General features: G+C 42.1%; 1 long non-coding RNA gene across 3 annotated transcripts; it reads left to right on the forward strand.

The window, feature by feature from the left end:
* Nucleotides 1-17,862: 17,862 nt before the first annotated feature.
* Nucleotides 17,863-27,342, forward strand: LOC111761807 (uncharacterized). Of its 3 annotated transcripts, none has more exons than XR_002795065.3 (4): nt 17,863-18,115; nt 19,965-20,062; nt 20,536-20,623; nt 26,823-27,342. It is a non-coding gene; the product is annotated as an uncharacterized lncRNA (long non-coding RNA). The 3 variants fall into 3 exon arrangements; XR_002795063.3 differs by lacking the exon at nt 26,823-27,342 and adding an exon at nt 26,208-26,256; XR_002795064.3 differs by lacking the exon at nt 26,823-27,342 and adding an exon at nt 20,873-21,277.
* The last annotated feature ends 409 nt before the right edge of the window (nt 27,343-27,751 follow it).

Below are 27,751 nucleotides of genomic sequence, written 5' to 3' on the forward strand. Positions count from 1 at the left end.
GGAGGCCTCATTTATCTGTTTTTCTTCTGTTGCTTGCGTTTTGGGTGTAAGGTCCAAGAAACCGCAACCTACCACAAGATCTTTAAGGTGTTTCCCTGCATTTTCTTCTAGTAGTTTTATGGTCCTGGCTTATCTATTTGGGTCTTTGACCAATTTTGAGTTGATTCTTGCATAGTGAGTGAGATAGGGGCCCTTTTTCATTTTTTTGGTTATATATATCCAGTTCTCTCAGCACCATTTGTTGGAAAAATTGTTTTACCCCATGAACATGAACTTGGTAGGTTTGTCAAGAATCATTTGACCATGGGAAGAACATGTGGCTCAAGTGATAAGGCCTCTGCCTACCATATGGGAGGACCTGGGTTTGATTCCTGGGCCTTCTGGTGAAAAAGAAAAGAACGCATGTGTTCATGGCAAGCCAGTGGCCACGTGGTGAGCCGAGTGCCCACATGGTGAGCCAAGTGCCCTCCTGGTGAGCTGAGTGCCTCACAGTGAGTGTCTATGTGAGTACCTGCACAGTGAGCTGAGTGCCCACATTGTGAGCTGAGTGCCCACACAAGTGCCTGAATAGTGAGCCAAGTGCCCACGTGGTGAGCTGAGTGCCCCCATGGTGAGCCAAGTGCCCATGTGAGTGCCCATGTGGTGAGCCAGTGCCCATGCAGTGACCATTGCCCACACAGTGAGCCAAGTGTCTGTGTGAGTGCCTGCATGAGTGCCCGTGTACTGAGCCAGTCCCTGTGTGGTGAGCTGAGCGCCCATGTGGTGAACCAGTGCCCACACAAGTGAGTCACACAGCAAGGTGACAACACAGCAGAAGAGAGGAAGGGGAGAGTCAATGTGAAGTGCAGCAAAGACCAGGAAGTGAGGTGGCGCAATTGACAGGGAACCTCTCTCCACATCAGGGGTCCCCAGAATCGAATCCTAGTGAATCATAGAAGAGAAAGATGAGAAGAGAAGACAAAAGGAGACACAGATACAGAAGATCACACAGCAAATGGACACAGACAGCAAAAACAGCAGGGGGGAGGGGGAGGAGAAAAGAAAAAAAAAAAAAGAACCAGTTGACCATAGAGATGAGGTTTATTTCTGTACCCTCAATTCTATTCCACTGATATATATTTCTATCTTTATGCCAGTACCATGGTGTTTTGACCACTCTACCTTTCTAATATGTTTCAGACTCAGCAGTGAAATGCCTCCCATGTTGCTCTTCTTTTTCAGGATGCTTTCGGCTATCCGGGTGCACTTCCCCTATGAAATGAATTTGAGTAATTGCCTTTTCTTTCTGTAACATAGGCAGTTGGAATTTTGATTGGTGTTTCACTGAATCTATAAATCATTTTGGGTAGGATTGACATCTTCATGATATTTTCTTCCTATCCATGATCACAAAATGTCTCTCCATTCCTTTAGGTCTTCACTGATTTCTTTTAGCATTGTTTTGTAGTTTCCTGTATATAGGCCCTGTACTTTCTCAAAATGTCCCTTTAGTAGGGGGAAAGCCAGGAGAACATAATTTTAAAAGATGAAAATTTTGACTTGCTCAAATCTTTTAGTCAATACAGTGGCACCATGGTCCCTGTGGAACAAGATCAAGATAACGTGATCATTGTTCTCTTCCCACATGAAGCAAGATGTGTTAGTGATGCCATAGGCCCTTCTTTTGGAGTCCAATAAGTAATCTAGGGCTATGCATCATCGAACACCCTGACCTCCAAACGGCAATGGGATTCAGGCAAGACATCCAGTCCCTGGGTATTCTGTTTAATCTATTGGGATAATTCTTAGACATGACCACCTCTTTTTCTTTTAATTTCAATGTAATATTTTGTACATCTATTACTCATTCTGTCCCAAAATCAGTAATGCTAGGGTCTTAGTATCAGAGGAACTATTCTGACAGCTCATTTGTGGCACTGGAGAGCTGTGGCCAGTGTGGATTGTGGGGGCAAGTGCTTGAGGGTTCTGCATCTGAGTAAATACCTATTGTAATTTTCAGCAAACCCAAGTATAGGAAATATTGTCCAGAGTAGGGGTTGGGTAAGACATTCATGGGGGAAGCCTTTTCATCCCCTTATAAGCCAGCCTGGCTCTCTCTGCTGCCCATATTCTCTCTGTACCTATAAAATTCAGTTTGGATGGTTTAGTGTTAAGGGATGATGTAAACTTATAATTGTGAAATTGGAAAGATAAATGATTTTACTAACCATCTAGATTTGCTTGAGCTTCCATTTTATCCAGGGAGTTATAAAGAAGAAACAGATTAACTCAAGTGAGCAGACCTACCAATAATCCTTTCAGTGCTGACAAAACCCCCAGCCCCAGCATGAGGAGAAGAAATGTAACAGTCAAGTTGACACCAGCAAGGCCTGCTAATCTTCACCAGAGAGCCTCGACCTTACTTCAGTATCCTGCTGGGTGATTATCAAACTGGGCCCCAAGGACACCCTGTTCAAAGAGCCCCACAGCCTTGTAATGGACGGAAAGCATGGAAAGCATGGACAGCACATAGTAAGAGCAAATCATGTCCCCTTATCTCTCCCCATTCCCCCACACCTTCCCTTTTTCTTGAGCAGCCACGTAAGCTGCTCCCACAACTCAAACTTTTGAGTAGAGAGTTTAATGCTTTTCTGCATTAATACAACTTTAGCTCAATAACTAGCTCTGCACTCACTGTATAAATCTTTCATTTTTAGCACAATATAAGCAAGCTTATATATCATGTCTTATATTGGGCATCAAATAAATTTCTTAAGGGATAATCCCACAAACTGCCTAAAAGCCATGGTCTTTTTTCATGAAGTTACTGCTGAATGAGATGGAACATTGCAATAACGGGTGTAAAAATGGAATGGTAAATGATTTTACTAACTATCTTGATTTGCTTGCACTTTCATTTTATCCCAGGACATATAAAGAAGAAATGGAGGCTAACTGAGGTAAACTGACATACCAACAATCCTTGGCAGGGGTGATAAAGCCCCTTGGCACAGCGTGAGAGGAGAAACCATGACAAAGGATTCAAGCTGACACCTGCAAGGCTGACTTCCCCAGATGGCTACAATCCTACATCCACATCCTGCTTGCTGATGAACAAACTGGCCTCAAGGACACCCTGCCCAAACAGCCCCCGTGTCCACGTATCTCACAGAACACAGGTACTAACCACAAATAGTGTCCCCTTTATCTCTTACCATTCCCCTACAACTCTCCTTTGTCTCAGGCAGCCATATAAACTGCTCCCCCTGCTCAACCCTTTGAGCAGAAACCTCTTTTTTGGTGCTGCCCCTGCATTAATGCAACTTTAGCTCAATAAACTTCCCCTGCACTCCCTTTTTAAGTCTCTGTGTTTTATTTTACCATAACATGGGAAAAAGATACCCTTGGGAGGAACAACCAAGAGAGAAACATCTTTTCACAAAAATTGGTACATTGTAAGACATTTGTGGCTATCTGGGCCCCCTCCCCTACACTTCCAAATAAATTTGATTATGGATTTTTTTATTTCTGCAAAAAATGCTGTTGGGGTTTTTATTGGGATTGTGGTGAATCTGTAAATCAGTTTGGGTAGAATTGATATCTTAATGATAGTCTTCCAATCCATGAACATGGAATGCCCTGTCATTTATTTACGTCCTCTTCGGTTTCTTTTAGTAATGTTTTGTAGTTTTCTGAGTACATGTCCTTTATGTACTTGGTTAAATTTTTTCCTAAATATTTGGATGTTTTAGTTGCTTTTATAAATGAAATTTTTTTCCTGATTTTCTCCTCAGATTGCACATTGGTAGTGTATAGAAATGCTCTTGACTCTCACATATTAACATTGTATCCCACCACTTTGCTGAACTCATCCAATAATTCTAGTAGTTTTGTTGCAGATTTTCATCCCTCTCTTTGTGCATACAAGGCACACAAAAATATGTGAATATTTATTTATATACAATACAAACACCTATATACATACACCCATAATATAAATATATATGTAATTTCCCTACATAGTTGTTCAGTGCCAGTTCCACTGTAAAATGGGTTTTAAAGTGTAATTTTCAAGAACAGTCCTGTTCAAGAACAGTCCTGAGCCTGTTGAGGAGGACCACAGAGTTGGTCACTGGGTCCACCTCACAAGTGGCTCAGCTCTGAGAGGAGCAGGGGCATTTTAATGTTAATTCATGTACATTCACTGTATCCTGTACATTATGGTGTAGGCAGCTCCTCCTGTTGTGGAAAACACAAGTATTTTTGGAATAACCTGCCCCCCTTCATCGTTGTCCCATTCTAAGCACTCCTGACATTTGCGGGCCTAGAATCCTAGCTGGCATCCTGCTCTCCCTTTCCTCTGACCTAGGGACCTGCAGACACCATGGTTTTCTACCGTCTCTCTGGCTTCTTTCTGGGGCCTGCAGGCTCCCAGGGATCAGAATACATTCTCCACACCTCTCAAATCCCCACCTCCTTCCTCAGCCTCATATCTCAAAGTCAGAGTGGAAAGATACAGAGTAAAAGAATACACATGCAGAAAATGCATTTGCAGTAGTACACAGAGTAAAGTGGAGACAAGAGAGAAAAGCAGACACAAAGAAATATAGCGGTAGGATGTCTGGGAATATGGTGGACCAGAAAGACATGGGACTCTCTTCTCTCCCAGAAGGATAGCTAGAGGACTGGCTGAAATGGCCTGGAAAAATCTTCTAGAGTTTAGGACACCAGGCAAAGGCTAGACACCACCCAGAGGAGACAGGGACAAGGAAAAGAATCGGGATGGCAAAACTGGGAGTTAAAACCAGCAGCTGCTCCTGCGGGCACCCTGCCCTCACTAAAGACACTTTAGAATTCTCACACCTCAGGGGCTGCTCCAGACAAAGGAGGCTCCAGGGGTCCACCTCCCCAGGAAAGGGGAGAGAGAGGGACACAGCCTAAGGCTGACTCAGCTTTTGACCCGCAAATTTGGACTGTTGGGCCCAAAAAACTTACCAGACTGGGTGCGGCTGCACCATTCTTTGCCTTGGGAGCCAACTAGGGACTAAAGAGATCTGGGACTAAAGAGATGTGACCTTCTCAATCTCCCTCTCTACTAAACGGGTCTGGCTGTGGAGGACTCACCACCCCTTAAAGGGCAGAGAGAGGGACACAGCCTAAGATGAACAACCTTGGACCCACAAATCTGGTCTGCTCTGTCCCACAAGCCCTTGCAGGCCAGGTGTGGCTGTGCCATTGTTTGCCTTGAGAGCAAGCTCAGGACAAAAGAGATCCTGGACTAAAGGAGCCGACCCTCCCAATCTCCTCTACTAACTGGGAATGGTGTTGAGGACACAGAGGGGAGTGGAAATATTTCCTGCCCTGGAAAAGTAAGGGGGCTTCCAGCAAAGGCTGGAGAGATGTCTCTGAGAAAGTTTGAGTTACAAGGCTCTTAGCCATCAGGCAGGAACCTCTAAACACAGTGGTCCAAGTGAACAGCAAACACTCTTTGACCTGGCTTTGAACTGCCAGGACTGCAAAGATTGCCATCTCCTGGTAGATAAAGTAAGTGCATGTGAAAATCATTGCCAAAGTCAATATTCCCTCAAATAAAGAGCAGGGCTCCTGAGGGCTCTGGAGACATCCAGACACTGCAGGCAGGGCAGACAGCTCAGGAGCTTGGTGTCCTGCACTGGGCACTACTTTGGAATTTATGCTCCCCAGTGTGACAGTTGGAATCCATTGTGGTTTCCTACACATGGCTCTTCTGCCCCTTCTATTTGAACCTATAATTAGTACTTGAATTGATAGGTGTGTGTCCAAGTGTTACTGGATTTTATCTAGGTTCTTGGCTATGCTGCAGAAATAAATTTCAAGAGCACGCCAGATGAGTTAGGTCAATAATTTATTCAGGTAGGGAGGGAAGAAAAATGGAGAAAATAACAGAGCTGTGGTCCCAGGTAGAGCAGAAAGGAGTGAAAAGGGATAAAGGGGGCCGATTTACAAGCTACAATTACCCATTACAGATTATAACCCCCAGGTTTACTTGCATGGCCACATGGCAGAGGAAAAATGGCGAGATCACCTTGCAGAGGGCAGGAACGTGCCCAGAGGCAAGAGAGCAGAGCGCAAGCTCTCAGGCTTCCTGGTCTGCTTTATGAACTATTAACTAACCCACCCCTTTGCTAATGGCAGGGGAGGGGTTTCAGCTGTTTGCTGTTTGATCACCCCACCCATCAACCCCTTAGTGAGGACCCAATGATAAAGTCCCTAGGGAACATCAAGGGCTTTTCCTTGCATCCAGAAGAAGTCTTTGTTCTGGAGAGCAGAATCCTGGGGGTGGGGGCCTTCCAGCAACCACAGTGGGGGTTATTATGTCCATGTGGACTCTCTGCAAGATTCCAGATCTGTCTATTAATTCCCTATCTTACTAGCCTGCTTCACAAGAGACTTAAAACTCTGGGCTCTCCATTTTCCAGTTGTACCCTGAAACTCAACAGCATTACAACGCCTACACTCCAGTTCATTGGACTCAACCAGGACAACTAACAAGATGATGACTGACAACAACCATCTCAAGGAACAGAGAAAGCCTGCAACTGTAAGCAAGATAGCCCCATGGGATCTAAGCCCCCTCTCAACTAGAGGCAGAGTGGGCATTACCTTCCCAGAATCGTCGGGATTTGGAAATGAAAGATGGACTAGAGTAGACTTACTTTTATTCTACTGTAGTCTTATTTTCATCCTAATAATGGAAGAATTCTTGTCATTGACGTGGAGGCAGTGATCACTGGAGGTTCTGAGGGGAGGGAAAGGGAAAAATAGGTGTAATATGGGGGCATTATCAGACCTGGGGAATTGTCCTGAATGACATTGTAATGACAGTTACAGGCCATGGTATGGCCATTTGGAACAACTTCCAAAACTGTGTGGGAGAGAGGGTGAATTACAATGTAAACTATAATCCATGCTTAACGGCAATGCTCCAAGATGTGTTCATCAATTTTGGCAAATGTACCACACTAATGAAAAATGTTGATGTGGGAAAATATGGGTGGGCTAGGGAGTGGGGCATATGAGAATCCCCTGTATTTTTTATGTAAAATTTATGTAATCTAAGTTTCTTTTAAAAAAGTAAAAAAGTACAATTTTTAAAAAGTAAATAAATAAGAAAGGCTTTTTCTGACTTTTATATCCTTTCTCCCCAAGTCCCTAGGAAGGGAGTCCGCAACCCATTACTGGGTCCAGCGACCAGTTTTGAGCAGTTAACATTAGGGACAATCCTAATGATCCAGGTTGAACTGAGAATCACAGAGCAGCAGTAACACACAACCTCTAGCCACTAAATCTCTATGAAAGACAAAGAAATTAAGCATCTGTGTAAACTACCATCAAAACCAGAAGTTGTATTAGTTGGGATTCTCTATGAAAATAGAATAAATAAGAGGTATCTGTCAATAGTAAGAGATTTTATCAGTCTCTCACGCAACTGTGGGGATGCACAAGTCCAGGTTCCACAGGCAGGCTGTAACCAGGGGCTCCAACGAAAGTCCAATGAAGGTCCTTGATGAGTTCTGGGAGATGCTGTCTGCCCAAAGATGAGCTGGGAAATTCTCTCTCAATGTTGGAATCACTTCACCTTTTGAGGCATTCAACTGGTTGGATAAAGCATCACTCATTGCTGATGGCAGTCTCCCTGATTGATGTAATTGTAATCAGCTATCTATGATTTACCACTGTAGTAAAGTCAGTGGTAACTAAAGTCCATAAATGCCCTTGTATTACAGTTACCCAGTGCTTGCTTGACCAAACAACTGGGCACAATTACCTGGCCCAGTTAACACATTAGTCTAACCATCACAAATGTCTAGACATCAGCAATAAATTATGAGCAATACTAAGAAAATGGAACTCTCATGAAAGAATGAACTTGTATGTCCAAGAAGCACACTGTGCCTCAATCAAAATAAACCTGCATAGACCTGCTCCAAGAAACATACTACTCAGAATGTAAAACATTAAACATAAAAAGAAAATTCTGAGAGCAGCAAGGGAGAAGCAAACCTTCACAGACAAGGGATGCCCAATAAAACTTAACTGTGGATATCTCAGCAGAAAGCATAGAGGTTAGAAGACAGTGGTATGATACAATTAGGATATTGAAAGAGAATACCTGCCAGCTGACAATGCTTTATCCAGCAAAATTGTCTCTAGCAGTTTGATACAGTTTTGAATTCAAAAAACAGATAATGGATTATGTTTGTACACTGGTCTGCACCTGGGCATGATTACATTATGATTAGGGCTTTGATTGTGCCATATCAGTAGGGTTTTGAGTCCCTGCCCTTGGTAGGTGTAGAACTACAGATAAAAGGCATGGCAAAGGACAGAGTTGGAGCTTTTTGATGCTGGAAGTTTTTGACGTTGAAGTTCTGAAGTTGGAGTTTGCTGCTGAAGTCTTAAGCTGGAGTCCGGGGAAGTAAGCACACAGAGGAAAGGGAAGCAAGCCTTGGGAAGAGAGGAACCCTGAGCCCAGAGAGAAGCAAGCCATGGGAAGAGAAAAACCCTATGCCTGGAGAGAAGCAAGACCCAGGAAGAGAGGAACCCAGAAAGCCTGAACCCTCACAGACATCACCAGTCATCTTGCACCAACACATGAAGATAGACTCTGGTGAGGGAATTAACTTAACCTTTATGACCTGACATCTGTAAGTTCCTACCCCAAATATATACCCCTTAGGAGAGCCAAAAGACTTCTGGTATTTTGCATCAGCACCTCTTTGGCTGACTAATACATTGTCCTTCAAATATTGAAGTGAGTATAAAATATTCACAAACAAACAGAAACTAAGAAAGTTGGTAAAAAAGAATCCACTTTGCAGCAAATATTAAAGGAAGCCCTAGAGACTGAAAGAAAAAGACAGGAGAGAGGGGCATGGAGGAGACTATAGAAGAAAGAATAGTAGAAAGGATATCCAAAAGATTAAAAAGTTAGATGAAAATATAATGTGACATATGAAAACCAAAGAATAAAATGGTGGAAATAAATAATGCATTTACAGTAATATCATTGAATGTGAATGGATTAAATTCCCCAATCAAAATATACAGGCTGACTGAATAAATAAAAATACATGAGCCATCCATATTCTGCTTACAAGAGACTCACCTTAGACCCATGGATACAAACTGGCTGAAAGTAAAAGGTTGGAAGAAGATAGGCTTTGCAAACTGTAACCAAAAAAGAGCAGGTGCAGGTACACTAATGTCAGATAAAACAGACTTTAAATGCAAAAATGTTATGAGATACAGAAGTCCAGTATATATTACTAAAAGGGACAATCCATCAGGAAGATAGAGCAGTCACAAATATCCATGCACCAAACCAGGGTGACCAAAAATACATGAGAATCTGGAAAAGAGAAATAGAAATCTTTATAGTAATCTTTGGAGACTTCAACACACCACTCACATCATTAGATAGAAAAACTAGACAGAAGATGAGTAAGGAAACAGAGACCTTGAACAATAAGATAAACATGTTAGACCTAACAGACATATACAGAATGTTGCATCCAAACTCTGGGTTTTGCATTCTTCTCAAGGGTCCATAGATCATTTTCCAGGATAGACCACATGTTAGGGCCAATGCAGCTCTCAGTAAGTGTAAAAAGATTGAATTTATACAAAGCAACTTCTCCTATCATAATGGAATGAAACTAGAAATCAATGATAGGCAGGAAATTGATAAATTCAGAAATGTGTGGAGGTTAAACACCACACCACCAAATAATCAGTGGGTCAAAGAAGAAATGGCAAGTGAAATCAGCAAATATTTTGAGACAAATGAAAACATGAACACAGATACAAAACTTATGGAATGCAGCAAAGGGAATCTTGAGAGGGAAATTTATAGCACTGACATCCATAGTAAAAAAGAGGAAAGAACTAAACTCAAAGATTTAACTGAATGACCAGATGAGGCTCAAGCAGTTGAGCTCCAGGCTCCCACATGGGAAGTCTTGGATTCAGTTCTCAGTGCCTCCTGAAAAAACATAATGAAACAAAACAAAACAACAAGCAAAACCAATAAAAAACCAACTATAGGAAACTGATATGGCTCAGTGATTGTGCATCAGCTTCCCTCATACAAGGTCATGGATTCACTCCCTGGCCCTCTGTAATTCAAAAAGAAAAAAAGATTTAACTGAAAAACTGGGAAGCAAGGAAAAGAACAGCAAACCCATCCCAAAGCAAGCAGAGGGAAAGAAATAATAAAGATTAGAGGAGAAATAAATGAAATTGAGGACAAAAAAAAATGAATAAAATCAAAATCAAAACTTTGGGGGAGCAGATGTGGCTCAAGAAGTTGACTGCCTGCTTTGCACATGGGGGGGTCCAAGTTTCGGTTCCCAGTACCTCCTAAAAACAAACAAAATACAACAAGCAAACAAACAAAAAAACCAACTCAGGGGAGCTGATGTGGCTCAATGGTTTAGCTCCAGCTTCCCACATATGAGGTACTGTGTTCAATCCTTGGTCCCAGTACCTAAAAAAAAAAACAAAAAAAAAACACAAAACAACAACAACATAAAAAAAAAAAACACCAAAAGGCGGTTCTTAGAGAAAATCAATATAATTGGCAAAACCCCATTTAGAAAAAAAGACAGGAGATGCAAATAAATACAATGTGAAATGAAAGGGAAGGTTATGACTGACCCCACAGAAATATAAAGGATCATAAGAGGCTATTATGAGGAACTGTATGCCAACAAACTAGGCAACTTAGATGAAATGGACACATTCCAGGAAATGCACAACCTACACTGATGCTACAAGAAATACAAAAAATTAAACCAATCACATTTATGTATATATGTATGTATGTATTTAAATTTATCCCCCTTCCCTGATGTTTCTCTTTGTCTGCTCATTGTTTGCTCACCTTCTTCAGGAGGCACCGGGAACCAAACCAGGGATTTCCCACATGGGAGATGAATGCCCACACGCTTCCCATGGGCTGTGGTATCTGCTGACCTGTGTCATCTGCTGGTTTAGAAGCCTGCTCATTGCAGCAAGGTGCAACATCTAGTTCTTGTAACTGCAGGTGTGGGGTCCAGCTCTCATTGCAGCAGGTGTGGGCATCTAGCTCTTGTTCAGTGGGTGAGGGCATCTGATTGTCTTTTTTAAGAGGCACCAGGACCCAAACCCAGGACCTCCCATGTGGTAGGGGGATGCTCAACTGGTTCAGCCACATCTGCTTCCCACCAATCACATTTAAAGAGATTGAATCAGTCATCAATAATATCCCAACAAGGAAAACTCTAGGGCCAGATGGCTTCACATGTGAATTCTACCAAGTATTTCAAAAAGAATCAACACCAATCCTGTTTAAGGTTTTCCAAAACACTGCAGAGGAGAGAAAATTACCCAACACATCTTATGACACCATCACCCTAATAGCAAAGCCACATAAACACACTATAAGAAAGGAAAACTACAGAACAATCACTCTAATGATCATAGTTGCAAAAATTATCAAGAAAATAGCTGTAAATCAAATCCAACAGTATATCAAAAGACATACAGCACGACCAAGTGGGATTTATTCCTGGAATGAGAGACTGGTTCAACATAAGAAAATCAATCAACATAATACACCATGTTAATGAATGGAAGGAAAACCCCACAAGAACATCTCAATCAATGCAGATAGGGCATTTGACAAAATCCAGTATCCTTTCTTGATAAAAAGACTTCAAAAGATAGGAATAGGAGGAAAATGCCTCAATATGGTAAAAGACATATATGACAACCCACAGCCATCATTGTACTCAATGGGAAAAGTTTGAAAGCTTTCCCTCTAAGATCAGGAACAAGACAAGGATGCCCACTGTTGCCATTGTTATTGAACACTGTATTAGAAGTTCAGGTAAAGCAAAGAGACAAGAAAAAAATTAAAGGCATCTGTATTATTTTTGGAATTCATAACCATATCAAACCACTACACTCCACACTCTGAATTCCAAAAACACATTACAATATTCAAATAAACCTTAAATCAACAACAATGCCAGTACTAAATCATATCACAATCAATTTTAAGAAATACAGTTTGTCTTGGGGCAAAGTCCTGTCTGCTATAGACCCCTGAAACTTACAAAAATATTTATCAATTTCCAATACACAAATGGACAGACAATGGATAAACATTTTCCTTATAAGAAGGAGAAATTGGGGGTGAAACATGCCTCACGGGTCCTCTACAGTTCAGTAAACCTGCAGGGCATCCTCCATTCCATTTCAGCCTGAGAGTCATTCTTAAGATGATGGTCTCTACTCCTTGGTGCCTTATGGGAACCCACCCTTTCCACAGGCTTGCCCAAAGGCCATTTTCTTGATTCCACCATCATCAAGCATCTGGGTGTCAACCAAGCTCCAGAGCTCTCCCTCCCAGAGTGTTGGGGTGATTGCCACATCTTATCCAATCTTTGGGTTAGAGTCTTAACCCCCCTAGTACAGTGATGTGAAGACAACATTCTCCCTAACATTTGACATACAGGCTCAACCCTCTGAGAGCAATGAGTTGACCACCTCATCTTCCCTAACCTTTGGGAGACAGGTACACCCTTCATAGATCTATGGGGTGCCGACCTTAACCATCCTAATTCTTGGGGAATGTGCTCCACCCTCTTTGTACCCTGGGGCTGCAAAACTCTCCCACAATATCAGGCAGAAACATCCACCCTCTTCAATGCTGGGGCAAACTCACCCTCTCTGTATACACGGGTGGGGTTCCTCTCTTGGCCCAAGGTGATGTCTTAATTCCAGATCTCAGCTTCCATGGTTTTCCTCTTAAAGGTGTTTCTCCTTCATTCTCTCATTTCTATGTCCCTTTTAGTCCAAACTGACAGTGGTTTTGTTCATACAGTTCTCTCAAAAACCTTGTTGCTTTAGCATGCAAGAAGCAGGGGTCCAAGTCATCAGACAGTAAGACTTTTGAGATAACTGCATCTTCAATCCTGATTTACAAGTTCTAAGTTTAGTTAAGTCCTCCAATGGGGCATTTTCATCTGGGAGCTTGTTTTTCAGAGGATTGGAATTTCCAGAATCACTTTCTGTTTTCTTTGTGCCCAAAAGTTTGGTCCTCAGCATATCTCTGTCATCTAGCATTTTGCTATAAGCGGCAAGCAGAAGCCAAGATGCATTCTCTGGGTTTGCTTTGAAAATTTCTTCAGCTAAATGCCCAGGCTCATCATTTTCAAATTCTTCCTTCCATGAAACACAAGGAGTTAATCTTGCTAAGTTCCCTGCAACTTTAAAACATGGATTGCCTTTCCTCCAGTTTCCAGTAATAGTTTCATCATTTACTTTGAAGGCATCATAAAAAGTTTCTTTAGCAGCCACATTCCTATCAACACTCTCTTCAAAGCACTGTAGGCCTTTTCTTCCAAGCCATCTCACAATTCCTCCAAGAAATGCCCCTTACTTATTTATAAAACTGTTCCAGCATTTCAGTAATTACAAAAGCACTTCCTTACTCCTTGGTACAAATTATATTTAGTCAGCCAAAGGAGTGCTGAAGCAAAATACCAGAAATTGGTTGGCTTTCATAAAGGACATTTATTTGGGGTAGGAGCTTACAGGTACCAAGCCATAAGGCATAAGTTACTTCCCTCACCAAAATCTATTTCCATGCATTGGAGCAAGATGGCTGCTGATGTCTGCAAGGGTTCAGGCTCCCTGGGTTCCTCTGGGCTCAGTTCCCCTGTTTTCTCCACAAGGTCAGCTGTAGCTATCAGGTGAATGGCTCTGTCTCTCTCCCTGGGGTTTCTTCCATGTCTAAGGAGCCATCCCTATTCCTTTGTGTTCCTCTCCTGGCTCAAGGTTCCTCTCTTCCTGGGGCTTACTTCTCTTTCCTGTGTACTTACTTCTGTGTATTTGACTTCAGCATCAAACCCCAACATCAAATTTCCAACATCAGAAACCCCCAACTCTGTCCTTTGCCATGCCTTCTATCTCTCAGTCCCCACCCACCAAGGGGTGGGGACTAATGCTCTAACGATGTGGCCCAATCAAAGCCCTTATCATAACTTAATCATGCCCAGGTATAGATCAAATTACAAACATAATCTAATATCAATTTTGGGGATTCATAACCATATCAAACTGCTACAGCACCCAAATAGGAAAAGAGCAAGTAAAACTCTCACTCTCTGCAGATTTCACAATCCTATATTTAGAAAATTCTGAAAGGTCTAGGAAAAGCTACTTGAGCAAATAAATGAGTTCAGCAAAGTGGCAGGATACAAGATCACTGTAAAAATTCTGTAAGGTTTTTGTACTCTAGCATTGAAAAATCTGAGAAGGAAATTAGGGAAAAAATTCCATTTATGAAAGTAACAAAATGACTCAAATATCTAGGAATCAATTTGCCCAAAGAAGTACAGAACCTATTTGGACACAACTACAAAACAATGCTAAAAAAAATCAATGAAGACCTCAACAAATGGAAAGACATTCTGTGTTCATGGATTGGAGGACTAAATATCTGATGATGTCAACCCTACCCAAACAGATTTATAGATTCAGTGCAATGCCAATCAAAATTCTAACAGTCTACTTTTCTAAAATAGAAAAGGCAATTGCCAAACTCATTTGAAAAGGAAAGTGCACCATGCTAAAGTGCACCATGCTAAAGTGTATGGTTTGCTAAAGCAAAACCATGCTAAAAAAGAAGAACAACATGGGAGGAATTTCACTGCCCGACCTTGAAACATATTACAAAGCTACAGTGGTCAAAACAGCACAGTACTGACTACAGACATTAAGATAGACCAGTTGATCAGTAGAATAGAATTGAGTCCCAAAATAAACCTTCACCTCTACAGTCAACTGATTTTTTTAAAGATTTATTTTATTTCTCTCCCATTCCCCTCCCCCCCCATTGTCTGCTCTCTTGTGTCCATTCACTGTGTGTTCTTCTGCGTCCACTTGCATTCTCAGCATCACCGCCAATCTGTGTCTTTTTCTGTTGCCTCATCTTGCTGCATCAGCTCTCCGTGTGTGCGGCAGCACTCCTGGGTGGGTTGCACCTTTTTTGCAAGGGGAGCCCCACACACAAGGAGTACACCCCACATGGACAGCTGCTCCATGCAAAAAAAGTGTAGCCTACCCAGGAGTGGCATCACACACACAAAGAGCTGACACAGCAAGATGGTGCAACAAAAAGAGACACAGACTCCCAGTGCTGCTGACAAGAATACAAGCAGACACAGAAGCACACACAGCACATGGATACGAAGAGCATACAACGGGATGGGGAAGGAGAGAGGAATAAATTTTAAAAAAAAAACTGAAATAAATAAATAAATAGGAAAGGCAAGACCATAAAATTTCTAGGAGAAAATATACAAAAACATCTTAAAGACATTGTGGTATGTGGTGGTTTCTTGGACCTTACACTGAAAACATATACAACAACAAGAACAAAAATAAATAAATGAGACCTCCCCATAACTAAACACTTTTGCATCAAATAGGACTTTGTCAAAAGGTTGAAATAGCAGCCAACTCAATGGGAGAAATTATTTTGAAATCACTATCTGAGAAGTGTTTAATATCCATGATATACGAAGAGAAGTTACAACTCAATAAAAAAAGCCAAACGACCCAATTTAAAAACAGGCAAAAGATTTGAATAGACATTTGTGCAAAGAAGAAATAAAAATGGCAAAAAAACATGTAAAAAATATTCAACATAACAAATGATTAGGGAATTGCAAATTAAAACTACAATGAGGAAGTGGTTTTGGCCCAACGGATAGGGCGTCGACATACCACATGGGAGGTCTAAAGTTCAAATCTAGGGCCTCCTGACCCATGTGATGAGCTGGCACACTAGCAGCACTGATGCACACAAGGAGTGCCGTGCCACGCAGGGGTGTTCCCCATGTAGGGAAGCCCCATGCCCAAGGAGTGCACCCATAAGAAGAGCCGCCCAGTGCATAAAAAGTGCAGCCTGCCCAGGAACGGCACCGCACACATGGAGAGCTGATGCAGCAAGATGATGCAACAAAAAGAGACACAGTTTCTGGGTGCCCCTGACAAGAATCCGCACAGACACAGAAGAACTCACAGTAAATGGACACAGAGAGCAGACAATTGGGGGGTGCGGGAGTGGTTGGGGAAGGGAAGAGAAATTAAAAAAAAAAAACTACAATGAGATATCATTTCACACTTATGAGAATTGCCACTATTAAAAAGACAGACAAATATAAGTGTTGGAGAGGATGTGAACAGATGGAAACAGTTATTCACTGTTGGTGGGAATGCAGAATATACAGCCACTGTGGAGGACTGTTTGGCAATTCCTAAAAGAATTTGCATAAAGATTTGCCACATGACCCTGCAATATCACCACTGAGTATATACCTGTAGAAGGACTGAAAGTAGCGATGCAAACAAACATCTGCACACCATGTTCCAAGCAGCATTATTCAGGATTGCAAAAAGATGGAAACGACCCAGGTGTACATCAACCAATGAATGGATAAACAAACTGTGGTGGATGCACATGATGGAATATCACGCAGCTGTAAGAAGAAGAAGTGTAGTCATATAGCATATGACAACATGGGTGAACATCAAGGACATTATGCTGAGTGAAGCAAGCCAGACACAAAAGGACAAATACTGTACAATTTCATTACTATGAACTACATATATTGTGGAACATATTTTAAGATTCCTCTTAAATAGACTAATAGAAAGAAACTCAAAGATGCAATTAGGTTAGTGGTTAATTGGGGCTAGGGAAGGCATACTAAGGTGTGAGGAGTTTTTCTCCTTGGAGTAATGAAATAAATCTAAAATTTTTTATGATGATGATTGCACAATATTGTGATTCTACTAAAAGTCATTGATTATACACTTTAGATAGATCATATGGTTCGTGAATATATCTCAATAAAACTGCTTAATAAATAAATAATTGTTGAAGAACAGCCAGAAATTGCAGCTAGGTACAGGAAAAGAAAAAGAAACTGAGAAGTGAAGAATTTTCTTGTTTGCTTTTTTATTATTATTGAAATAATGAAAAAGCTCTAATAATGATTGGAGTGATGAATGCAGAAGGAAAAAATAATATGAAAGGATTTTTACTTCAACATATGGCGACTTACCTGCTGAGACAGGTTTTATGTTGGATATTCCCCAGGAAACTTCTGAGTTCAGAAGGAAGGTAGTAAACCCCGGGCAGGCCCAGCTGGGCTTCTGTGCACCCACATCTCCCTGCACCCTGGGCTGGTTGCACTGTTCTGGGCCTGCCAAGCCTCCAGGTGGCAGTGAGCTCCTGGACCAGCAAACTGTGGCCATCTCCTGACTGGACAGGCCAGGGGTTGGTGCCATGGAGGCAGGAGGACTCTGCTAAGCGGAGTGATGTGGGAAGTCACATGCAGGCTTTGTGCTGCACCGGGAGCTTTCTCCTGCGATCCCTCACGGGTCGGGGATAAAGCCTGGGTCCAGGACTGCTGTGGACCCGGGTGCCTGGGCTTGGGCTGGAGGCTCCTGGATCCTGCTCCTTCTGCGGGCCCTTCCCCCTGAAGCTTCAGGGTCACTGCGCTGAGGAGTCCACTTCACCAGGCTCCGCAGACTGGCCCTGAACGCTCCCAACACCGTCTTAGAGATGAAGGCGCGGGGCAGGCAGGTGAGGGCCACGTTTCCACCACCCAGCTGGGCCGGCGCTTCCTGTGCTGTGGCCCGCCGGCCTGCAGGGGGCGCGCTGCCGCCTTTCCTGAGGAAACCCCGGAAACGCCCCCACGTTCCTGCGGGAGGAACACCCGCGCCGGGAGGTGGAAGGCCTAGTTCCTGCGCGGCCGCGGGGAGCTGCCAGGACGGGGCTACTCGGCGGTGGGCGTGGCGGTGCTTCCAGCGCTTTCTTCCCTAACGTGAGCGGAGGACTTGGGTTCCTGCGCCACCCCCGTTAGTTCATCGTCTCCTCAGGGGACGCGCAGGAGGCGTGTTCGCCCAGAGCCCCCGCTCACTGAGGCCGCCAGCTCGAGCCGGGCGTGCTGTCGGGCGTGTGCGGGTTCAGGACGCTTGCTGGAGACAATCCTGACGGAGCTTCAGAGAGGAAGGACGTCTACAGCCTGAAAGGGTAGGAGAGTACTGCAGCTTCCAGTGGAGAGGTCGGGGGCGGGCGTAGCCCAGCCCTGGGCTGAGGGAAGGGGCGCTCCTCGTGCGCGGCGCCCTCGGTGGTCACAGAGGGGCGGCTGTTCCTGCACCCCTGACAAGAGTTGAAGGAAATGTTGACAGACTTACAAGTAGGGGCAGTGCAGCTCCCAGCATTACCTTTAAGCGTTAGTAACCCACATACCAACATTTATAATAATTTTATATTTCTGACTTTAATCAAAGCAAACTTTTGAGTAAATTTTTTATTTAAGGTACCAAGGCTGGGGAGTGAATTCGGGACCTTGTGTGTGGGAAGCTGGCAGTACACCACCGAGCCACTCTGGTTCCTCAATGGTGGTTTTTTGTTTGGTTTTAAGGAGGCACCGGAACCGAACTGGGACCTCACATGTAGGAGGCGAAGCGGGCGCTCAACCCCTGGGCCCATATGAGCTCCCTAAGTTCATTAATGTTACTTTTAATTTATCTTGTTTTCAAGGACAAAACTGCCATATTGCACAATTTCTCATGAAAACGTCAGAATTTTCTATTACTTCAAGTTTAGCTTGCTGACATGTCCTTTTTTGCAGTGTGACTGTTACTGTTTAAAAAATACCTAGAGGTGATACCTGCACACCATGAGAATGTAGTCAATGTCCCGGGATTATACCCTTTAAATTGGTTAGTTGTTTGTTATGAAGATTTTACAAGATACTTCGCCTTCCAGTTGTAGTAAGTTGCACTAAGTAAAATTTATGCATCAACAGAATTCAGTTTTTGAAGTTCAAGACCCAATTGTGGTTTTCAATACCTACTATTGCATACTGCTGAAAAGTACCTAAATTGAAATATGTCCAGGACTTAAATTATCACTTTATTTAAGAGCTGCGTCAGAAACTGTTGTTTTGTAAGTCATATGTATTCAGCGAAGGTAAATTTCTCCTGTAGAAAATACAAAATCTGACTTTAATTTTGTATATTTCCATGGTAAGGTGAAATCAGTATGCCTACAATCTCATTTTGTACATGCGTATCTTTTGTAGGCATGTAACTGTAACAATATCTGTGTTTTTTAAATTGCCAAACAGTGTATTCATGTGGTAGAACAAGATACAGACAACTAATAGAAATTTGAAAATCTCAATATACTCCATTTAAGAAATTACTGTTGTTGCTTTGAAAAGGTACTTCACTTTTCTTCTCAAATTTACTTGAAATGCACACAGATAATTACTTCTTGAATAGACAGGTTTCACACCACAGTTTGCAATTAATGTTGAAAAAAATACTTGATAATTTAAATCACAATGAATGAGTGACTTTATTTTATTTATTCAGTCATTCAGTAATATAGGTGACATACAGACCTATGCAATGATTTTATAATTATTGCTGTGTAATTCTACCCTGTGGTAAAACTGAAGCCAGGAATCTGATATATGACTTGTTCAGTTGTGGTACATTTCCATATGATTTGACCAACACTAAAATATTATAATGCCAAGAGCCTAAGGAGAAAAGTACAAAATGGCCCTTAACACCAATGCCAGTATATGGTTACAACTAAGGATATTACTAATTCTTGTGCTCCTTAATCACTTTTGTTTAGAACATAAATCAAAGCCATTAACTTGAACTTGAGATATATACGCAATACATATACAACCTTATGAAAAATACTTTTCGTAAGAAACATCACACTTTTAAAATATTGGAAACTGAGTGTGCTGATTTGTATCTTGACTTAGAACAAGAGAACATGCAATTAGGGAGGTTTTTACTGATAGTAAAGTTCTTCAAGTTAGTGGCCTTCCTTTCTCTTATACTTACCACAGGCTACCCAGTGTCCTGAGAGGATTCATTATGAGAAAAGTGTCAGTCACAGTTTTAAGTCCTTACTTTGAAAGGAATTAAGGAGAAAACAAATTGGAAGGTAAGATTTCATCTTTGTTTTTGTATTGAAAAAGTTTCAATGAGTTTATTATAAATGTATCTAAGCCATTAATTTTTGCAGCCTTCTAGTAAAGTCTATGAAAAGAGGTTGGTAGAGATCATCTAATCTTAAATTTTGACATCATACATTCAGGTCCGTGGCACAATACCTAGCCAGTAACAGCACAGCATGCTTAGATATGTCATTAGTGACCCTTAATAGAAGTTAGTTTCAAAAACTGGGAGATTTCTGCTTTAGTCATACATTCTTTAACATCTTGTTTATTAGTAAAAATCAGCAAACAAGCCTTTTTTTAGGTCCTAATGCACTATGTCTTCTATATTGCTTCCTACACTTCCTCTTGTAGGGGAAGTATGCCCAGTTTCATTCATAGAAAATTGATAAAGGATGGTAGTTTTCTCTGCATTATCCAGTCCAGCAATGATAACTTTGTGCTTCTGGTCATTGAACAGCCTCCATATCCTGGTGTAGAGAATTACCATTCTGGGGCAGCATACTCCCCTCCAGCCACCTGGGTCATCTGGCCTTCCCCAGTCCAAGGTAAGGGAGAGGAGAGTGACGCAGCAGAGCCTCTGCCTCTGCTGCTGCTTCTCCCACACTTGGCAACCAGCTTGATTTCTGAGAACTGCAAGGAGACCTAAACCCAAGCTGACCAGCCTCGCAAGCCACCATCCTCTCCCAGTTTCTTACTGGTGGCTGCCATGGCACCTACCAAGTGGGTGGGGTGTAATAATATTTGAAATCATGATGAGTCTTTTTCAAATTCCTTAATTTTCTCTTTGCTTTCAGGTTGAAAGGGACCATCCTTTTTCAGTGGTCGTTGGCCCTGTATTTGGGGAATTGTTGCTGTTCCATTAGAGAATGTGGTGGAAATCCCCAGGATGGGAGTTCAGTATTCTTTCGTGTGCATCTCTACCCACTGTGGTAATTCCCCATGAACATTTGAACATATTAATACACCTTATATGTAAGCCCAGGTGAACTTCCTGTCATTTATCTTGCATCACTGAGCAGCCCACACCAGTGCTCCTCCCTTGCCATAGTTGTAACCCTTCTGTGATCCAAAACTTCTTAAAAAATGAAACCAAGTATATTGCCAATTAGATTAATAGGAAAATGAGGTAGTAATGATAGGTTTAAACATAAATAAAATGTGTAATCATTTAGCAAAACTAAAACTAAATGTAAAAAAAATTGGGGTATTAAAATGAAAAATATTAAAAATAATTTATTTGTAATGTTTTCCCTTTCATCACTGTAATAACTTGTCCTGTATGTACAGTGGTAATTTCTTACATTTCTTCCTCAGCGTCTTTTTGTTCATTATGTCTTCAAAGAAGGTTTAGGTCATGATCCACATATCCAACATCCTCCCTTAAGAATGTTGCGAAATGGCCAGATGGAAAGAAAAAGGGTAACATAAAAATAGGGGAGGGAAACGGACTTTGGCCCAGTGGTTAGGGCGTCCGTCTACCATATGGGAGGCCCGCGGTTCAAACCCCGGGCCTCCTTGACCCGTGTGGAGCTGGCCATGCGCAGTGCTGATGCGCGCAAGGAGTGCCTTGCCACGCAAGGGTGACCCCCGCGTGGGGGAGCCCCACGCGCAAGGAGTGCGCCCGTGAGGAGAGCCGCCCAGCGTGAAAAGAAAGAGCAGCCTGCCCAGGAATGGCGCCGCCCACACTTCCCGTGCCGCTGACGACAACAGAAGCGGACAAAGAAACAAGACGCAGCAAAAAGACACCAAGAACAGACAACCAGGGGAGGGGGGGCAATTAAATAAATAAATAAATCTTTAAAAAAAAAAAAAAAAAAAAAAAAAAAAAATAGGGGTTATTTAAAAACTACAATACATGATTACCTAAAGTATGTTTTAAAACATATGCCCCAAAAGTATTTTTTTCAGAGCAGTGAATTTTTAAGAGCAAATATTACAAAGAAGGTAAGATGCATTTCTAGGAATTGGTCCATGTTGTCAAAGATATCTGTTCAGGCACAATTGCTTGTAGTGTACTCTTAAAACCCATTTTAGAAATGTCACCACTCTGATTACTCATTTTAGTGAATAGATTGTTCTTTTCTTTTATTCTCAACCCATCTACCTAAAGGATTTTCTTATTTGTTGATCTTTTCACAGAACTAACTTTTAGTTGTGTTGATTCTATTGTTTTTCTATTGTTTCATTCATCTCCGCTCTAATCTTTATTTCCAGCTTTGGATTTAGTTTGCTCTTCTTTGTGTATTTCCTTAAGATATAAAATTATGTTATTGATTTGAGATGGTTATTCTTTCTAAATAAAGTTGCTTTTTGCTATAAATTTCTCTGTTAATGTTTTCAGTGCATCTTTTAAGATTTGATATGTTGTGTATTCATTTCTGTTTCTCTCAAGGTGTTGTCTAATTCCTCTCATGATTTCATTTGTGAACCATAGATTCATGTGTGCTATTGAGTTTCCACATACTTGTGAAACTTTCTAATTTACCTTCTATTTTTGATTTCTAGTTTCATTCTACTTTGGTGAAAGAAGATACTTCATGTTTCAGTGTTTTTATATATGTTGTGGGGTAACATATGGTCTATTCTAGAAATATTCCATGTGAACTTGAGAAGAATATATTCTGTGGGATCTAGTTGGCTTATAGAGTTGTTCAAGTCCTCTCTATCCTTAATGATTGTCTGTCTAGTTTTTCTATCCATTTGTGAAAGTGGAAAATTAAATTCTCCAACTATTATGATAGATCTATTTCTCACTTAAAATACGTCATTTTTTCCTCTCTATATTTAAGTGCTCTGTTGTTCCATGTATGTATGTTTTTAGTTATTGTATGTTCTTGATATTGACCCTTTTATGAATATATAAATACTTTGTCTTTTGTAGACATGGTTGCTTTAATTTTGTTTGCTATTACTCAAGTGAGCCTAACTTTTCATAATTATCTGCCTGCCGTATTTCAGTACTGTTGCCAACTTTCTCACTTTCAACCTCTCTGGGCCTTTGGTTCTAAAGTGGCTCTGGGAATCTTATGTTGAGTGAAGCAACCCAGGCATTGAAGGACAAATACTATATGACCTCAATGATATGAAATAAGTTAACTGCCTCAGAGAGCTAGAGTCTGGAAAAGTGGCTTACTGGAAATTGGGGGGTGGAGGAAGGATGTGAGTTAATGTCTGCAGGGGTGGAATCTGTGATGAGCTGGCAGTAAGTATGAGCACAAAGAAGGGACAAAATGGGGGCAAGGGGTTACCTTCGGGTGGGGTTTTCTGGGTTTGAGGGGGGCTGGGGATGGGAAGAGGGGTAATATTGTCCAAGAAATAGGTGGGAGGGAGGGGCAACATACAAACATGGGAGAGTGTCAGAAGTTCGTTGAGAACTAAATGTTGAGTAAAACGTATCAAAGTATAAGTAGGAGGGTTACCTGGTTAGGACACTCAGGGGGTATGGTCTGATGCGGGACGGACTCCGGAGGGAATAGCTGAAGGCTCATTTTGCCAAGGTGGGTTCTACCATTGGGTGGGGTGGACCCATATCCTGGGGAAGACTAATGCCGTCAAATAGAGAGAACTGTATCTCTCGTGAGAAAGGACGGCTCCCAGGGCATTAGATTAGCAGGCATTGTGGGCCCTAAGGGGAGGGGAAAATGGATGTGCAATGGATGGAACAAAGGTAAATAAGGGGGCAAAAGAGGAGTTATGTGAGTGTACACAAGGATGAATATAAAACAGGTAATATTACACCAAAAACATATAGGGGATGACAGACTAATAATGAAATCCATAAGACAAAACAGGATTACTAAAAAATTTAGAAAACTGTACAACCTAAAGTATGGACCACATAGCACAAATGTTACCTTGTTTGAAAACTATAGTTTTGGAATCTGTACATCAGTTTCAGGAAATATGATATGAATAAGTTAAAAGATTATTGCTGTGGAAGGGAAAAGGTTTTATGGTGGATCTGGGGAAATACTGTATATTGTATATGAATTTTGGTGATCTAAGACTCTTCTGAAGCTGACATTATGTTGGGATTCACTTTACGGGAAGTTTTGGATCACAGAGTGGTTCAACAATGGCAGCGGAGGAATACTGATATGGGATGTTATTGACAAGATATATATGGTTGACAGGGAGTTATACAGGGCATATGCCCAGGGTATATGGTAATGTCTATATATACTCATAGTGGAAACAATTAAAAACAACAGCTGGGGGGGTACTGGGCTCCTGGCCGGAGGGTCACTGTTGTCGGCCCTGGGAGAGCAGCGGCAATCCTCCAGGTGCAATGGCAAGAACCAGGAAGGAAGGAGGGCCCAACAGTGGGCTCTTGATACTAATGGCTACACTTTTGAGCCTATACACCTGCAGTAAGAACAAGGCCTAGAGTAGCATTGTGCCTGGGGGTTTCCTCCTGACAGCCTTCATGTTACTCAAATGTGGCCACTCTCACAGCCAAACTCAGCTTGTAGATGTGATGCATTCCCCCCAGCGTGGGACACGACACCCGGGGATGAGCCTCCCTGGCACTGAGGGATCACTACCACATACCAGCTGAAGAAGCAACTAGAAAATGACCTTGAATTAAAGATTCAATGCGGAACAGCAGAATATACCTGTCTACATATAATAACATGACTTCGGGAAGCGGTTTGACCTAATGTAAGGGGGAAATGGAAAGGAGAAATGAGATTATAAGGCTGTGAGTCTGTAAAAAAGAGTCTGGAGGTTGTCACAAGGAATACCCCTATGTACAACTGAACAGAGTCTAAGAGACAGATAAGGTAGATACAACCCCAGGTATTGGTTCTTTTGAGGGATAAAGAGACCCACGGGTTCTGTGGTCATGGCAGAAGGGGTTCACTGCCATGATAGATGGCCCTTCTTTGGAGCTGGTGTTTCTGCGTGATGGAATTGGACTCAGAGGGGATCTCTTTTCACAAGACTTGCATGCTACTTTATTGGAATTGTAGTTGGTGCTGGGTTTAAGATATATGTAGGGGATTTGAATCTCTGGACTGATAATATGACACCCAGGCCCAGAGCCTCAACAGACTTCAGCTCCTACACTTTGATTTATTGGACTTACTCCACTCAGCTAACATGGAGTTGAAGAAGGTCAACCACCACAACATGGAGCCTAGAGTGTCTACAACTAGAAGCGGGAGGAGTGCATCCATTACCCATGTGGAATCTAAGCCCTCACTTGACATAGGTGTGCAATGGACACAACCAATCCAATGTCCACAGAGAAAATGTGGAATGGGTGTGGGAACGGTAGCCATGGGGGCTGCTGGGTGTGGGGAACGGGAGGAAGAGATGAGATGTGGAGGCGTTTTCGGGACGTGGAGTTGTCCTGGATAGTGCTTCACGGACAATTACGGGACACTGTAGATCCCCCCAAGGCCCACTGGATGGAACGTGAGAGAGTCTGGGCTATGATGTGGACCATTGACTATGGGATGCAGTGATGCTCAGAGATGAACTTACCAGGTGCAATGGATGTGTCATGATGATGGGAGAGAGTGTTGCTGTGGGGGGAGTGGGGGGTGGGGGCGGTGGGGTTGAATGGGACCTCATTTTTTTTTAATGTAAATTTAAAAATAAATAAATAAATAATTTTAAAAAAAAATGAAGTGGCTCTGGGGACCAGGTGTACTTCAGTGGTTTTTTACTTTAGTTTTTATAAATTATGTATTTTATTTCTAATATTTAAACCTATCATTACTACCTCATTTTTCTGTTATTGAATTTGGCAATATATTAGGCTTAATGTTTTAAAAAGTTTTGGATCACAACAGGATTCAACTATGGCAGGGGAGGAGCATTGTTGTGGGGTGTCATTGATGGGTGATGCATGGAAAGGAGTTCACCTGGGCATGTGTATAGGGTATATAGATATGTTTGGATATTCATTGGGTATTGACACAGTGGGTTGAGATTCACACAACTGAGGGAGTGTAGGGTTCCCTTCCTGGGGAACTCTATCACGTTCCCCAATGGGAAAGCAACCAAGTGTGAGGGCAATGACCAGTGCAGAAGGATGGCCCAATGATGAGCCCTCAATACTGATGACTATGCTTAATGAGCCTATTGTGCTTGTAATTTCAACTTGGCCTGGTTTTGCAGGGTGCCTAAGAGCTACCTCCTGAGAGCCTCCATGTTGCTCAAATGTGGCCACTCTCTAAGTCAAACTCAGCCAAACTCATGTCCCAGCGTGGGACATGACTCATGGGGATGAGCCTCCCTGGCACTGAGGGATTACTGCCAAGCATGGCTTGTGAATCTACTAGAAAAAGACCTTGAATAAAAGGGGGAAATGATAAAGACAAATGAGTTCATAATCTTAAGAGACTTAAATGTGCTGGGAGGTCATCAGAGGGGTCGTGCTTACGCATGTCTCAGCAGGGTCTCAGAGACAGCCAAAGTAGATACAAACCCAGGTGGTGGTGCTTTGAGGACTATGGAACACCCAGGTCCTATGGTCATGGCAGGTGGCTCCGGAGTTCAGTTCCTTGCCTATGGGCCCATCTTTGGAATTTGTGCTCCTGAATGTTATGAAGTTGGATTCAGATGCGACTTCTCTACATGTGCCTCTTCTGTCCCTTATATTGAACCTCTGGTTGGTGCTGGGGTTGGTGTATGCCCAGAAGACTTGAATCTTTGGGCTGTCCATGTGCAAGCTGGGTCCTGAGCCTCAGAGGTGTTGCAATACCTCCTCTCCAATTCATTGGATTTACCCAGGTCAGCTGACAGGGAAGTGAGGATGGACAACCACCACACCAGGGAACCAAGAGAATCTACAGCTGTGGGCACAAGAGTCCTATCCAGCAGCCATATGGGATCGAAGCCCCTTCTCAATTGAGAGGTGGAATGGGCATCACCTTCCCAAGGTCCTCAGGATGGAGGAGTAAAATATGGATTAGAGTAGACTTACTGTATTTTACTATAAAATTATTGAGACTCTAAAAATGGACTAAATTGTATCATTGATGTGGCGACAATGGCCACTGGAGTTGCTGAACGCAGAGCGAGGTTCAAGGAGTTGTGATATGGGGGCATTTTTGGGATTTGGAGTTGTCTTGAATGATATTACTGGGACAAAGAGGGACATTATCCTGACATAACCCACTGAATGGACTGGGAGAGAGTGTAAACTACAATGTAAACTATAATCCATGCTGCGTAGCAGTGCTCCAAAATGTATTCATCAAATGAAATGAACGTGCTACACTAATGAAAGAAGTTGTTGATGTGGGAGGAGTGGGGGTTGTGGGGAGTGGGGCATGTAGGAAGCTCCTGTATTTTTTAATGTAACATTTTGTGTGACCTACATATCTTTTAAAAATAAAAATATGTTAAAAAAAAATGAGTCTTGGGGAGTGGGCGTGGCTTAGTGTTTGAGCACCTGCTTCCCGTGTATGAAGTCCCAGGTTCAATCCCCAGTACCTCCTAAAAAAAGTCAAGTGGGTCTCTTATAGGCAATAAATGGTTGTATCATTGTTTATATATGCCTAACTTTGCTTCATTGAAGTAATTACAGAAAAAGTATTAACTAAATACAGCAGAGACTGCCACAATATATCAAATTACTTACAGCAAAAGAATTAAAATTGACACTTGTATTTTACATGTATTTTTGGTCAATGTTTTTAATTGAAACTTTGTAGTGG

Source organism: Dasypus novemcinctus, chromosome 21 (assembly GCF_030445035.2).
Source record: "Dasypus novemcinctus isolate mDasNov1 chromosome 21, mDasNov1.1.hap2, whole genome shotgun sequence".
Taxonomy (NCBI): Eukaryota; Metazoa; Chordata; class Mammalia; order Cingulata; family Dasypodidae; genus Dasypus; species Dasypus novemcinctus.